The sequence below is a fragment of the Cervus canadensis genome, chromosome 7 (genome assembly GCF_019320065.1).
Source record: "Cervus canadensis isolate Bull #8, Minnesota chromosome 7, ASM1932006v1, whole genome shotgun sequence".
NCBI classification, from domain to species: Eukaryota; Metazoa; Chordata; class Mammalia; order Artiodactyla; family Cervidae; genus Cervus; species Cervus canadensis.
The window spans coordinates 86,824,292-86,834,977 of NC_057392.1; the positions used below are offsets into that span (position 1 = coordinate 86,824,292).

At 41.2% G+C, this 10,686-nt stretch overlaps 1 pseudogene; it reads right to left on the reverse strand.

Annotated features, from left to right (window-relative positions):
- Positions 1 to 3,183: 3,183 nt before the first annotated feature.
- LOC122444777 lies at positions 3,184 to 9,894 on the reverse strand (annotated as a pseudogene).
- Between the last annotated feature and the right edge of the window lie 792 nt (positions 9,895 to 10,686).

Sequence of the window (10,686 nt, forward strand, 5' to 3'; positions counted from 1 at the left end):
TTCTCTTGTTATTATACTGATTATACAGATTCAGCATGAGCAAGACAGATGCTAATTTGTGCATAAAGCACATTCCTTTTGACAGGAAAATATATATAAATTGTGGTTGAAAAAAGACAAGGGTAGTGCTAAAAGCATTTTTTGATTTGTGTGGAAAGTTTTCAGTGAAAGACATGATTTCCTGCTTTATCACATCACCAATAATTCCTAGATATAGAGTGTCAGTAAAGACAGCCAAACAAATCCCTTCTCATGGAGCCTGGTGAGCTTGGCAATTGGGATATTTGAACCAGTGGTGAATCCAAGTAAATCACGGAAGATAGGTCTGACTGAGAGAAAACAATGAGGTCACCTGTGTCCCAATTTTTTGCACCATTTCTTCTACAGAAATTCCAATGTGACCTTCAGCAATTCCCTTAACAGCTTTTGGTTTCTGTTTTCCCATCAAGATGTTTGGGTTACATGCTGGCTGTGTACCTTTCGGCTATAACATTTGATATATGGATTCTATTTTTCAAGCTGAGTGGAATGAGTTTGTGATCTAAGCATCTTTGAACTGATATAAATTCAGAGTCAAATAACCCCCATGACAGGTGGATTTTCCCCAAATCCCATTATGACCTAGAAAATTTGGTATTAAAAGCAACTTTTCTCCCGATAAACTTATAAGCACTTAAGTGCCATAAATTCAAGACCCAGTCAGTGCGACAAGAATGATGTCTGCTAAGAATGATGGCAAAGCAGAGTTTCATAAGAATGGAAGATTAAAGCTTAAAGCTGAGAGAATGTCTGTGGTGATGGATGAACTTCTCCTATTTAACTTGTAATAAAAATCATACTCTTCCTTCAATGCCTAGTCAAAAAGCTACTTACCCTATAAAAACGTCCTGATTGCCCCTTACCCACCCTACTTTCCATTCAGTTTCCTTTCCATTTTGCTCTATCTTCCCTTCAGTGTGGTCTTCTATTAAAATTGGCTATTCACAAGTCAATTTCTCCCACTGTTTTGTAAATTTCTTGAGCCTGACACTTCTCTTTTGCTTTTGTGTTCATTCCTTTTACTTTCTTACAATAGGAGGTCCTGGTAAGAAATGTGGACCGAACAAGCTACTACCAACTGAAAAAATTTGGGAAAGTTCAAAAGGAGAGAGGAGATGCCAGTTAATATGGTCCATCAACCTTCCAGGATCCTCCTCACTGGAATCTTATCTCGGCGGAGTGATGTGCATGCCACCAAGAAGGATCTTGAGTCAGAATGATTGGCCACAGACAACCTGGAAACTAATCCCATCGCCATAAAACCCACGACTGAGCCATGTGGCGCAGCAGGTCTCCTGGGCTCCCTTCCGCTGCAGCTCTTCACCGAGGCACCCCTTTCCAACACAGACTCTTGCTCTGTCAGCATGTGGTGTCTCCTCAAATAACTCACTCCCAAGCACTAGACAAGAGCTCACTCTCAGGCCCTGGAAGGGTCCTGCTTCCTACAACAAAATGATTAAACTGGCCAGTTGTCTTAGCGATCACTAGATGCAATTTCTAAGTATTAGCCTCATTACTCAAAGTAAATAATCTCACAGCAATAAAAAAGAATTAACCCCTCTTCACTGCAATTGCTATTGATTAATGACATGTACTTTCCACTCTCTGTTCTCATCATGATTGTAGACAGTTAAGTACTCATCAGTTTCTGGCAGACAAATGCTAAGATGTACCTGACTGAGCTCCTTGAAGTCAGGGATCATGTCTTGTCCAGTTCTGCGCTGCCGGCACTGGGCATGACATCTGGCAGTAGGTACCTGCTCTATTAAGGCTTACTGAATGGAACAATCCTGACCTAGGGAGCTGGGCTAGGATTAGATGGGGAGCTGTGGGGAGAAAACAATAGATTAGTTGTTTTCTTGGATGAATTCAAAAGAGACTTCCAAGAAAGTAAACAAGGGATTGCAGCTCCCAGTGAACCACATTATTTACAATATTTTCAGAGTGGCTAGTCTTTAACTGACTATAGTTGACCCCGGAGTAACTTGGGGTGGGGAAGTGTTTGGGGCACTGTCTCCCGAACAGTCCTAAACCCACAGTTCAGTCTGCCCTCTTCACCTGGAGGTTCTGACTGGTGGACTCAACCAATCAAGATCATGTAGTACTATAGCAAGTATTTACTAAACTAAATCGGTATATAAGTAGACCCTCACAATTCAAACCCACACTGAGGGTCAACTGTAGTCTCATTTCAACAATATATGCTTTTTAATAAACTTGTATCAAAGGATGTGAGACAGTGAGTGTGAGATCATGAGATACAAAAGGAATCATTTAATATTCTAGACTGAATCATCTAAGGTTATCTCTGTCCTGAATATTCTCTGGGAGGACTGATGTCAAAGCTGAAACTCCAATACTTTGGCCGCCTGATGTGAAGAACTGACTCAATTGAAAAGACCCTGATGCTGGGAAAGACTGAAGGCGGGAGGTGAAGGGGACGACAGAGAACGAGATCGTTGGATGGCATCACTGACTCCATGGATATGAGTTTGAGTAAGCTCTGGGAGTTGGTGATGGACAGGGATGCCTGGCGAGCTGTAGTCCACAGGGTTGCAGAGAGTCGGACATGACTGAGTGACTGAACTGAACTAAAGGTTATCTCATTTTTTTTCTTATTTTTTTTAAATACTCTCAAACAGCATTTATTTACCCATTGAACTCCAAAAGATATAATTTAAAAGTCTAGTATTTTATAATCATCCATTTCCACTGACATGGGCTGACACATAAGGATGACAGCCAAAGAGTTACAAAAAATAAATCCATGACTCTTAAATAATCCTAACCTCCCCCTCCTCCAAAAGTTACAGGTATCAAAACTTCAGATGTATTGCATTGAAAAGAAGGTTTGTGCACCTCATTAAAGAGGGAAAACAAGGTGCAACTTAATCGTCACGTGAGGCTTATTATTAAGCGGATGGAAAGGAGCAAGGATCTCTCCGTCTCAGTTTCCCTGAACAGTTTTCCATCAGTTTAAGAAACAGGCGAGGCGGTGAATTCATTTTTGCATGCACAGACATACTGCTTTAACAAACATTACCTGCTTGTTTTAAATGAATCAGTTAAATGGCTGACTGTTAAATAGCCTGTGTCCGCTAATTCTCCCTTCTAACTTCCCCATTGCTTTCACCTCCATTTCACTTAGATCAGCAGGCATAGTATAGAAAAGGCCTCCTTGGGAATGCACCTGTCTGCACAATTGGAAAAGGAAGCTTCCACCGGCCCAAAGCAATGCCAGTGAATTTGTCCAGAACTGCTTCCCGCGAGAGCGGCGAGGAGATCCGAGTAGTCTGAGTAGCTGACAAGTTTAGCACTTGATACTCGGTGACTGTGATGAGGCAGGGCCGGGGGTGGCAGGGTGGGGGTCAGGACCGAGGCGCCGGCGCTGTTTCCTCCAGCTTCCTCGTCCTGTTGGTTGCCCCTCCGGAGGGTGAGGTTGTCTCGCAGCAGCCGCAAGATGAGCATGCAGTCCTTACAGAAATCCTCGTTCAGTGAGTCCAGCTGGGTTACGGCATCGTGAAAGGCTAAGAGGGAGGCTTGCCTGCGATCTTTCTGGATCTCTGGGTAGAACATCGGGAAGCTGAGGCCTGGCCTAGCCGGATGGGGTGCGTGGGCTGCAAGTGCTCTCGGCTGATTGCGAAGGCTTCCTTGCCGCAGTCTGCAGAGCGTGGGACCACATCGTCTTCCTTCTCACCGGAACCCGCCCCTGCCAGGTAGCGATAGGAGTTGCCTTTCATCTCCAGGTAGGGTGGAAATCACTGCGGCTCCTAAGGAGGAGCTTGTCCAGAAGAGCCAGCATGGCGTTGCACGCCGTTTCCAGCTCCTCGTTGATCTTCGCTCGGTAAACCTTGACCTTCTCCAGTTTCTTCTCATTCCCGGTCCGCCATGCTTTTCTGGTCAACGATCCTCCAGGAAGACAGTTAGGCAACGCCCACGTTCTTGTAAGCCACAGAGAGGAGGTCTCGGTCTTCAGTGAAGACAGGTTCGTTGAGCTTGGTCGCGCCCTTCATCGCGGAGGCTTTGGCCCAGCCGCAGTGGCAGCGGCTTCCGGTGCCCCTCGTCGTTCTGGCCGGGCCTCTCCTGGCGCCCGGCTCCCTAGCTGCCCATGGCGCATGCGCTCGTGGCCGCCGCGGAGGCCACTGCCACTGCGCGTGCGCGCACTGCCTCTCCTGCGGGTCCAGGCTGCAGGTGGCAGGCAGCTCCGATGGCCGGCAGCCCTGCTGGCCTTCTTGGCTGCCTAGGCCTCTGGGCTGGGTTGTCTCATTTTCATGTTTGTCTGGAGTGTCGAAAAAAAGTTTATAATTCCTTTTTCCTCCTTTCTAACATATGATTGAGATTTTCTTTTTTATCCACTTCACCAGCCGATCCATAAAATGGATAGTATCTGCACTGTTCACTTAAATAGCGTCTGAGCTGCAGGAGGCAGCATGTGAGGGAGCGTGTGGCAAACCAGTCCGGTACAGCTGGCGGTAGTTGTTCGGTCCCTCAGCCAGGTGCGACTCTGCTGTGACCCATGGGCGGTATGCAGCCCACCAGGCTCCTCTGTCCGTGGAGCTTTCTGGGCAAGATTATTGGAGCGGGTTGCCATTTCTTCCTCCAAGGGATCGTCCCCTCCCAGGGATTGAACCCGGGTCTCCGAGTCTCGTGCACTGCAGGCGGATTTTTTACCCCTGAGCCACCAGTGAAGCCCGCAGCTGGTTGTGCACTGATCAAAAATCTAGCATAGGGGAGTGACGCCTGGAGTGATTTTTGGCAGTTTTTAGTATATTAATTGCTCAGTTTCCTGTTGTTTCATCTACATGGAAGAATACATAAAGACTATATAGAATGTGATTTTCTGTATATTATGCATGATAAGAATACAGGAAAATATTACCTCTATATGCTCTGAGGTCTAGGGTCAGAATAACGTCGGAAACGCTACATGCATCACTTAGATATTCTTAACACCCGTTACTACATCAAGAACCTTTGAGAAATTGTTTAACATTGTTATCCTGGAATTTTCTGTGTATTTGACCATTTTGGATTTTCTTTCTCCTACTTCCTTCCTTACCACTCTTCCTCCGTCTTCTACTTTGACAGAATATCTAATATTAATGCTATATTTTAACCTCTGATGTGTTCTTTTGGAAGACCTCTAGATAGGTTAGAATTTATTGTGAAATAAAATCAGGCTAGGAGAAAACTATAGCATAGTCTAGATTGCATAGATCAGATGGTTTACTCTCATGGAGTTTCTTTTTGATGCTATATTCTCATAAAAATACTATCAAATCTACCTTTATGTTTGCTATAGGAATGCTGTTTGGAAATATTGTCCATCCCAATGTTCACTGCACATGAAAATGTTTTTTAGAAAATTTTCTGTTAATGGCTAGTGAAAATTTGCTTCTTCCAAATTAAAGCATCAATAAATGTATAACCTCCATGGTTAATGTATAACCATGTATAACCATCTTGTATAACTAGATGTCAGGAGACAGTTTGGTTTAAGAGTGATTCTTTAGCAACTTAGTGATATTCACAGCAATTACAACTTCCTTTTTTTTCAGCTATGCACTTTCAGTGTCAAGCTGGTTATCAGGCTAGTCTATGTCATTGTTGTTAGGTGTTTGTAGCAGCACTGGGAGTCAAATCCTCATAAGAATAACACATGCCAAATTTTCTCAGAGTCATCTAGCTAAATGCAAAGGAACATCTCCAGAGAACCCCAGTTATCTCCTATAATTCCATTGGCCAGAACCAGGTTGGGTGCCCAGCTACAACACATACTAGCAGAACAACTATTGCAGAGGAGATGAGATGACCATGGCTGGCTTAGGTTAACCATAATTTACCCCCAGTCTACATAACTTCCATAATAAAAATGTGTTTTTCTTTTTTAATAAGAAAGAGAAAGGAAGAGATCTTGAGTAGGAAACATAGAGTCTATTCGAAACACTTCCAGGGGCTCCTTTTCATTTAAAAATAGAAAACAAATTAAATTATTAAGCCATACATGTATCTTTATGGCCATTCTACTTTATGGCCCTTTGTTCTACTTTTATATCTTAATCTCATTGTCAATTAAAATTTATCTTCCTCTTGCTCATAGTTTTTCTGTACTTTAAAAAAAAATATGTACAGTTCTGATGTTTTAGACTTAACATGTTTTTCAAAATGATGTATAATATATGAAAACTAGAGCTATCAGATACAAACTAGGGGATAGAAGGTGATTAGGTAACTGTTCTGTGTTTGAATATACAGGATTTATTGACATTCCAGCAGAACAGTTAGAAAGTGACTTTGGGCCAAGCCTTTAAAAACATGGCTGTGGTAATCAACTTTCCTAGCATGATAACACTGAATATTCTCATGTAATTAACATCTCTAACTTACAGAAAAGCAGTAGTGGTGGTACTTTAGGTAGAATTTAATTAGCCTAGACAAATAAATAAGGTTTCATGATTCTATCAGGATAGTGAAATTGCAGAGGCTGGTTTGGAAATTTCAAGCAATTGAATATGCCATTTGACCTCTCAAGGAAATTAACTTTTCTAGCTGCCATTCTGAAAAGTTCTAATTAAGCCATATTGTTATTATTGACTTATTTGTTACATTGGATGTCATATAGGCAACTTTCTTGGAATTCTGGAAAATCTTTCAAATGCCTTTTTTCTTAATGTACAACTGCATGATAGGTGAGATGGAAGGCATCTTGCGATGGTACATGTCAACTGGACCATAGAGAAGATTTATAGATTTAATCATACAGATCCCCAAAGATTCACTTTATTCTTTCCATATGGGGACCCAATTTGAATTACATTTCCTTTTGTACATGAGTGTTATAGGATAAAGAATGCATGGAACATTTGAAAAAATGAGCCTGTGTGGTAAGGGGAAGAGACAGATGTTGGCAAGGCAAATGTAGACTCATTTTATGGGGAACTAAATAAAGAATGGGAAGACTTACAAAAGAGTGACAGTTAGTAGTGATCCCAAGGGAAATGGTTCAATTAAATAATATACAGGGCAAAAAGTATTAGAAAAGGATTTGTAGGTAGAGATATAACTAATCATAGGGTTATGCAAACTTGGAAACACTTTGGTTGGTGCTTGAACTAAAACATATTTCACTAGTACAATTACTTCAGCAGAAAGTAGGAAATATATGTTAAAATCAGCAAGGACCCTGGAGGGCACAGACATAATGAAGAGGAAGAGAAAATTTGATATTCTTGCAGTCAGAAAAGAGAGAAAGGAAATGAAGCATAGATGTCTTTAGGAAGAACAGTTAAATGTATGTGATTATAATGTCTTGATACTTCATAAATTATTCCTATGTGATGGGTAATTGTATGTTTTCTCAACCTCCCCATAAAATAATTGATAAAAGCTGATGTGTCTCACTATTTCTTTGTGAGATAGCATGCATTTCAGGAATGTAACAAAGGTTTAGTTCTGGTCTCAGGTTAGTTCAACTGAATCTTGGAAGGACAGCTACTTAAGATTCCATTAGTTGGATTTTGTTCTGTAAATGGACTTATTTCATGTTTATTTATTTCAGTTTTGGAAAGAGATATGCCTTTTTATTTTTCTCCATGGCAGAGGTCTGGAGTTATCTTGAGTTCTGCTCTGTTCTTCCATCGCACCACAGAGCCAACACTTCTTCAAAAAGGGCTGTCTGTTTGGGGCATAGCGGTGAATTACTCAGGTGTATGGCATTATGGGGAATAATGAGGGGCAGCAGGGCACACCAGTTCAGCATTTCTGTAGTCTTTGAAATAATTACCTGATTATTTTGTCTTTGGACAGCCCCTGCTGTTGGATGACTTCCTATGGAATACTGGGGAACTTCTCTGGAGTTTTGCATGAGATTCTTGGAATACATGGCTTTCACCTTTGTGGTAGTCCTCTCTACCTGTTTTGGGTTTTGCGTGTGTGTGTGTGTGTGTGTGTGTGTGTGTGTGTGTGTGTGTGTGTATGTGTGTGCGCAAACATATGCATGTATTTTAAACACTCACTCTCTTATTGATTCCAATTTCCAAAAATTTCATAAAAAAATTTTGCCTATCAAAATAATCTCTTCTTGTTTCTATCTAATGTCTATTTATTTTTATTTCAATTAGATTTTGGAAGGAAAGAGAAGTATGTGGGATTAGTCAACTTAGCCATCTTTAACCAAAGTCAAAGGTATATATTCTTGACACCTTAAAACACTTTATGTTCAGGGTGTACATTGGTCCCCTCCAATGACCTGGTATCCATTTTTTTCTTAACAGGTTACAATATTAAAATTGATTCAGTTGTTCATACGTCATCATCTCTTAGTCACTAAGTCATGTCCACCCCTTTTCGATCCCATAGATGGTAGCCCACCAGGCTCCTCTGTCCGTGGGATTTCCCAGGCAAGAATACTGGATTGCCAACCCAAGAAAATGGGTTGCCATTTTCTTCTCCAGGGGATCTTCCCCACCCAGGGATTGAACCTGGGTCTCCTGCATTACACGCAGATTGTTTATCGTCTGAGCCGCCAGGGAAGCCCTCATACATCATGCTTTCTGGCTAAGGGGAAAACATCCTTTTGGCCCAGGAAAGCTCTTCCTGGAGATGACCTGATATATACCAGTTTTTATATAACCCAACTCACGTAATTCCTGCTTTGGTTTTAGACATTAGCTTAAAGCAGGATTTGATTTAGTAAACAGCAGTTAATCAACTTTTGTGGTTATTGATCAAGGCATTGCATCTGCGTGTGAAAGCCATCATAAGTAAAAGGACGATTGATGGAACGTGAGCTGGTGCTGTACTTCCTGCTTGCTGATATTCTTTTATTCTCCTTTTAGAGCTAGAATAGTAAAATTTGACTTATAGATAAGTATTGCTAGGTAAATATTCAAGCGAATAAAGACTTATTAAACACACTTAGTGAGGAATCAATTTTCAAAGTGATTCAGTCAAAAGAAGACATGTATGGTAAGGTCTTGAGCGTAAATAAAAAGCCCTGAATATAAATCTTGATGCTGTCACTCTTCATGATATTCTTCATGAGAGAGTTATCTGTGCTCCTGCCTTCCTCCCAGTTTCTTCCTCTGGGAGTTATATCATCTTCCTAGGAATAAAGGTCATTCTAGGAGTAATATCATGCTTTCATTGTTGTTGCTGCTGCTGCTAAGTCGCCTCAGTCGTGTCCGACTCTGTGTGACCCCATAGATGTCAGCCCACTGGGCTCCCGCATCCCTGGGATTCTCCAGGCAAGAACACTGGAGTGGGTTGCCATTTCCTTCTCCAATGCATGAAAGTGAAAAGTGAAAGTGAAGTCGCTCAGTCGTGTCCGACTCTTAGCGACCCCATGGACTGCAGCCCTCCAGGCTCCTCCGTCCATAGGATTTTCCAGGCAAGAATACTGGAGTGGGGTGCCATTGCCTTCTCTGTCATTTTTTTGGGAGTAAATTAAAGCATCCCTAGTATTTAATAAGACTTCCCTGGTAGCTCAGACAGTGAAGAATCTGCCTGTAATGCAGGAGACCTGAATTTGATCCTTGGGTCAGGAAGATCTGCCCACTTGAGTATTCTTGGAGAATCCCATGGACAGAGGACCGTGGCAGGCTACAGTCCATGGGGTCGCAAAGAGTCGGACACGACTGAGTGACTAACACTTTCACTTTTCAGCATAGTATTTATAACAGTAAGTGCTCAATAAATGTAACTTAAACCTTTATTGCTATTTTTGCGTTCCATCCTCCTTCATATTTTCCTCGTCTCCTTTAGCCCTGGTTCCTAGTTCTCACCTTCGTGTTGGAATTTCTGCAGTCTTAACGCACTTTTCCTGTCACTCTTATTCTTACATTCAGCGCTATTCATCGTTTTCTTGATTTACTGATGATCACTCTTAAAGTGAAAATTTTATCCCTTTGTGCTTTTTACCTTTTTCTGCCTAAACCCCCCAAACCGCATTTTTGGTTCAGTAACCTCTTCTGCAACATCTGCCGCGTGGCTGGGCTGGAAATGCTGGCTAACAGCATGCTGGATGGCAGGGTTTTTGCATTTAGTCAGTTAGTAAAATTAAATGATTATGAAACATAGGAAATGTGGAAGTGTTATATAAACTCTACTAAAAATCATATTATTTAAAAAGAAATATACTGTTAGTATTTTCACTTTTTATATTTATCATATGAAAGTTTTAAATAATTTATAGATATAAGCCAGCTTTTCTTTAAATTTTTCCTCCAAGAAACTGTTTTGGTATGAATAATGCCAAAATGGGATTAATGATAACAAATGGGAGTAAAAATAAATTAACAGATTTGAAATTCAAATTTTATACATTGTACTCTTCCTAGAAAGGTACAGACATCTCTTGAAGCTCAGCCTAAGCAAACTCCCATTTACCTCTCCCTTTTGCTCACACACATGTGCACTCACACACATACATACACACTCAGATGCAAAAATCTGAAATTTTTATGTAGCATCTACATTTTTGTTATGCACACAAAAATTTGATCAGAAAGTAATAGCTGAGACAAAATTGAGTTATAACACTCACATGATCACCCAGATCAAGAAAAATTCACCTAAAACATTCTACACAAGTATTTTTGATTTTTTCTCTTCTATCTTCTCTCAGTATTTCAGGGGAATGGACAGCAA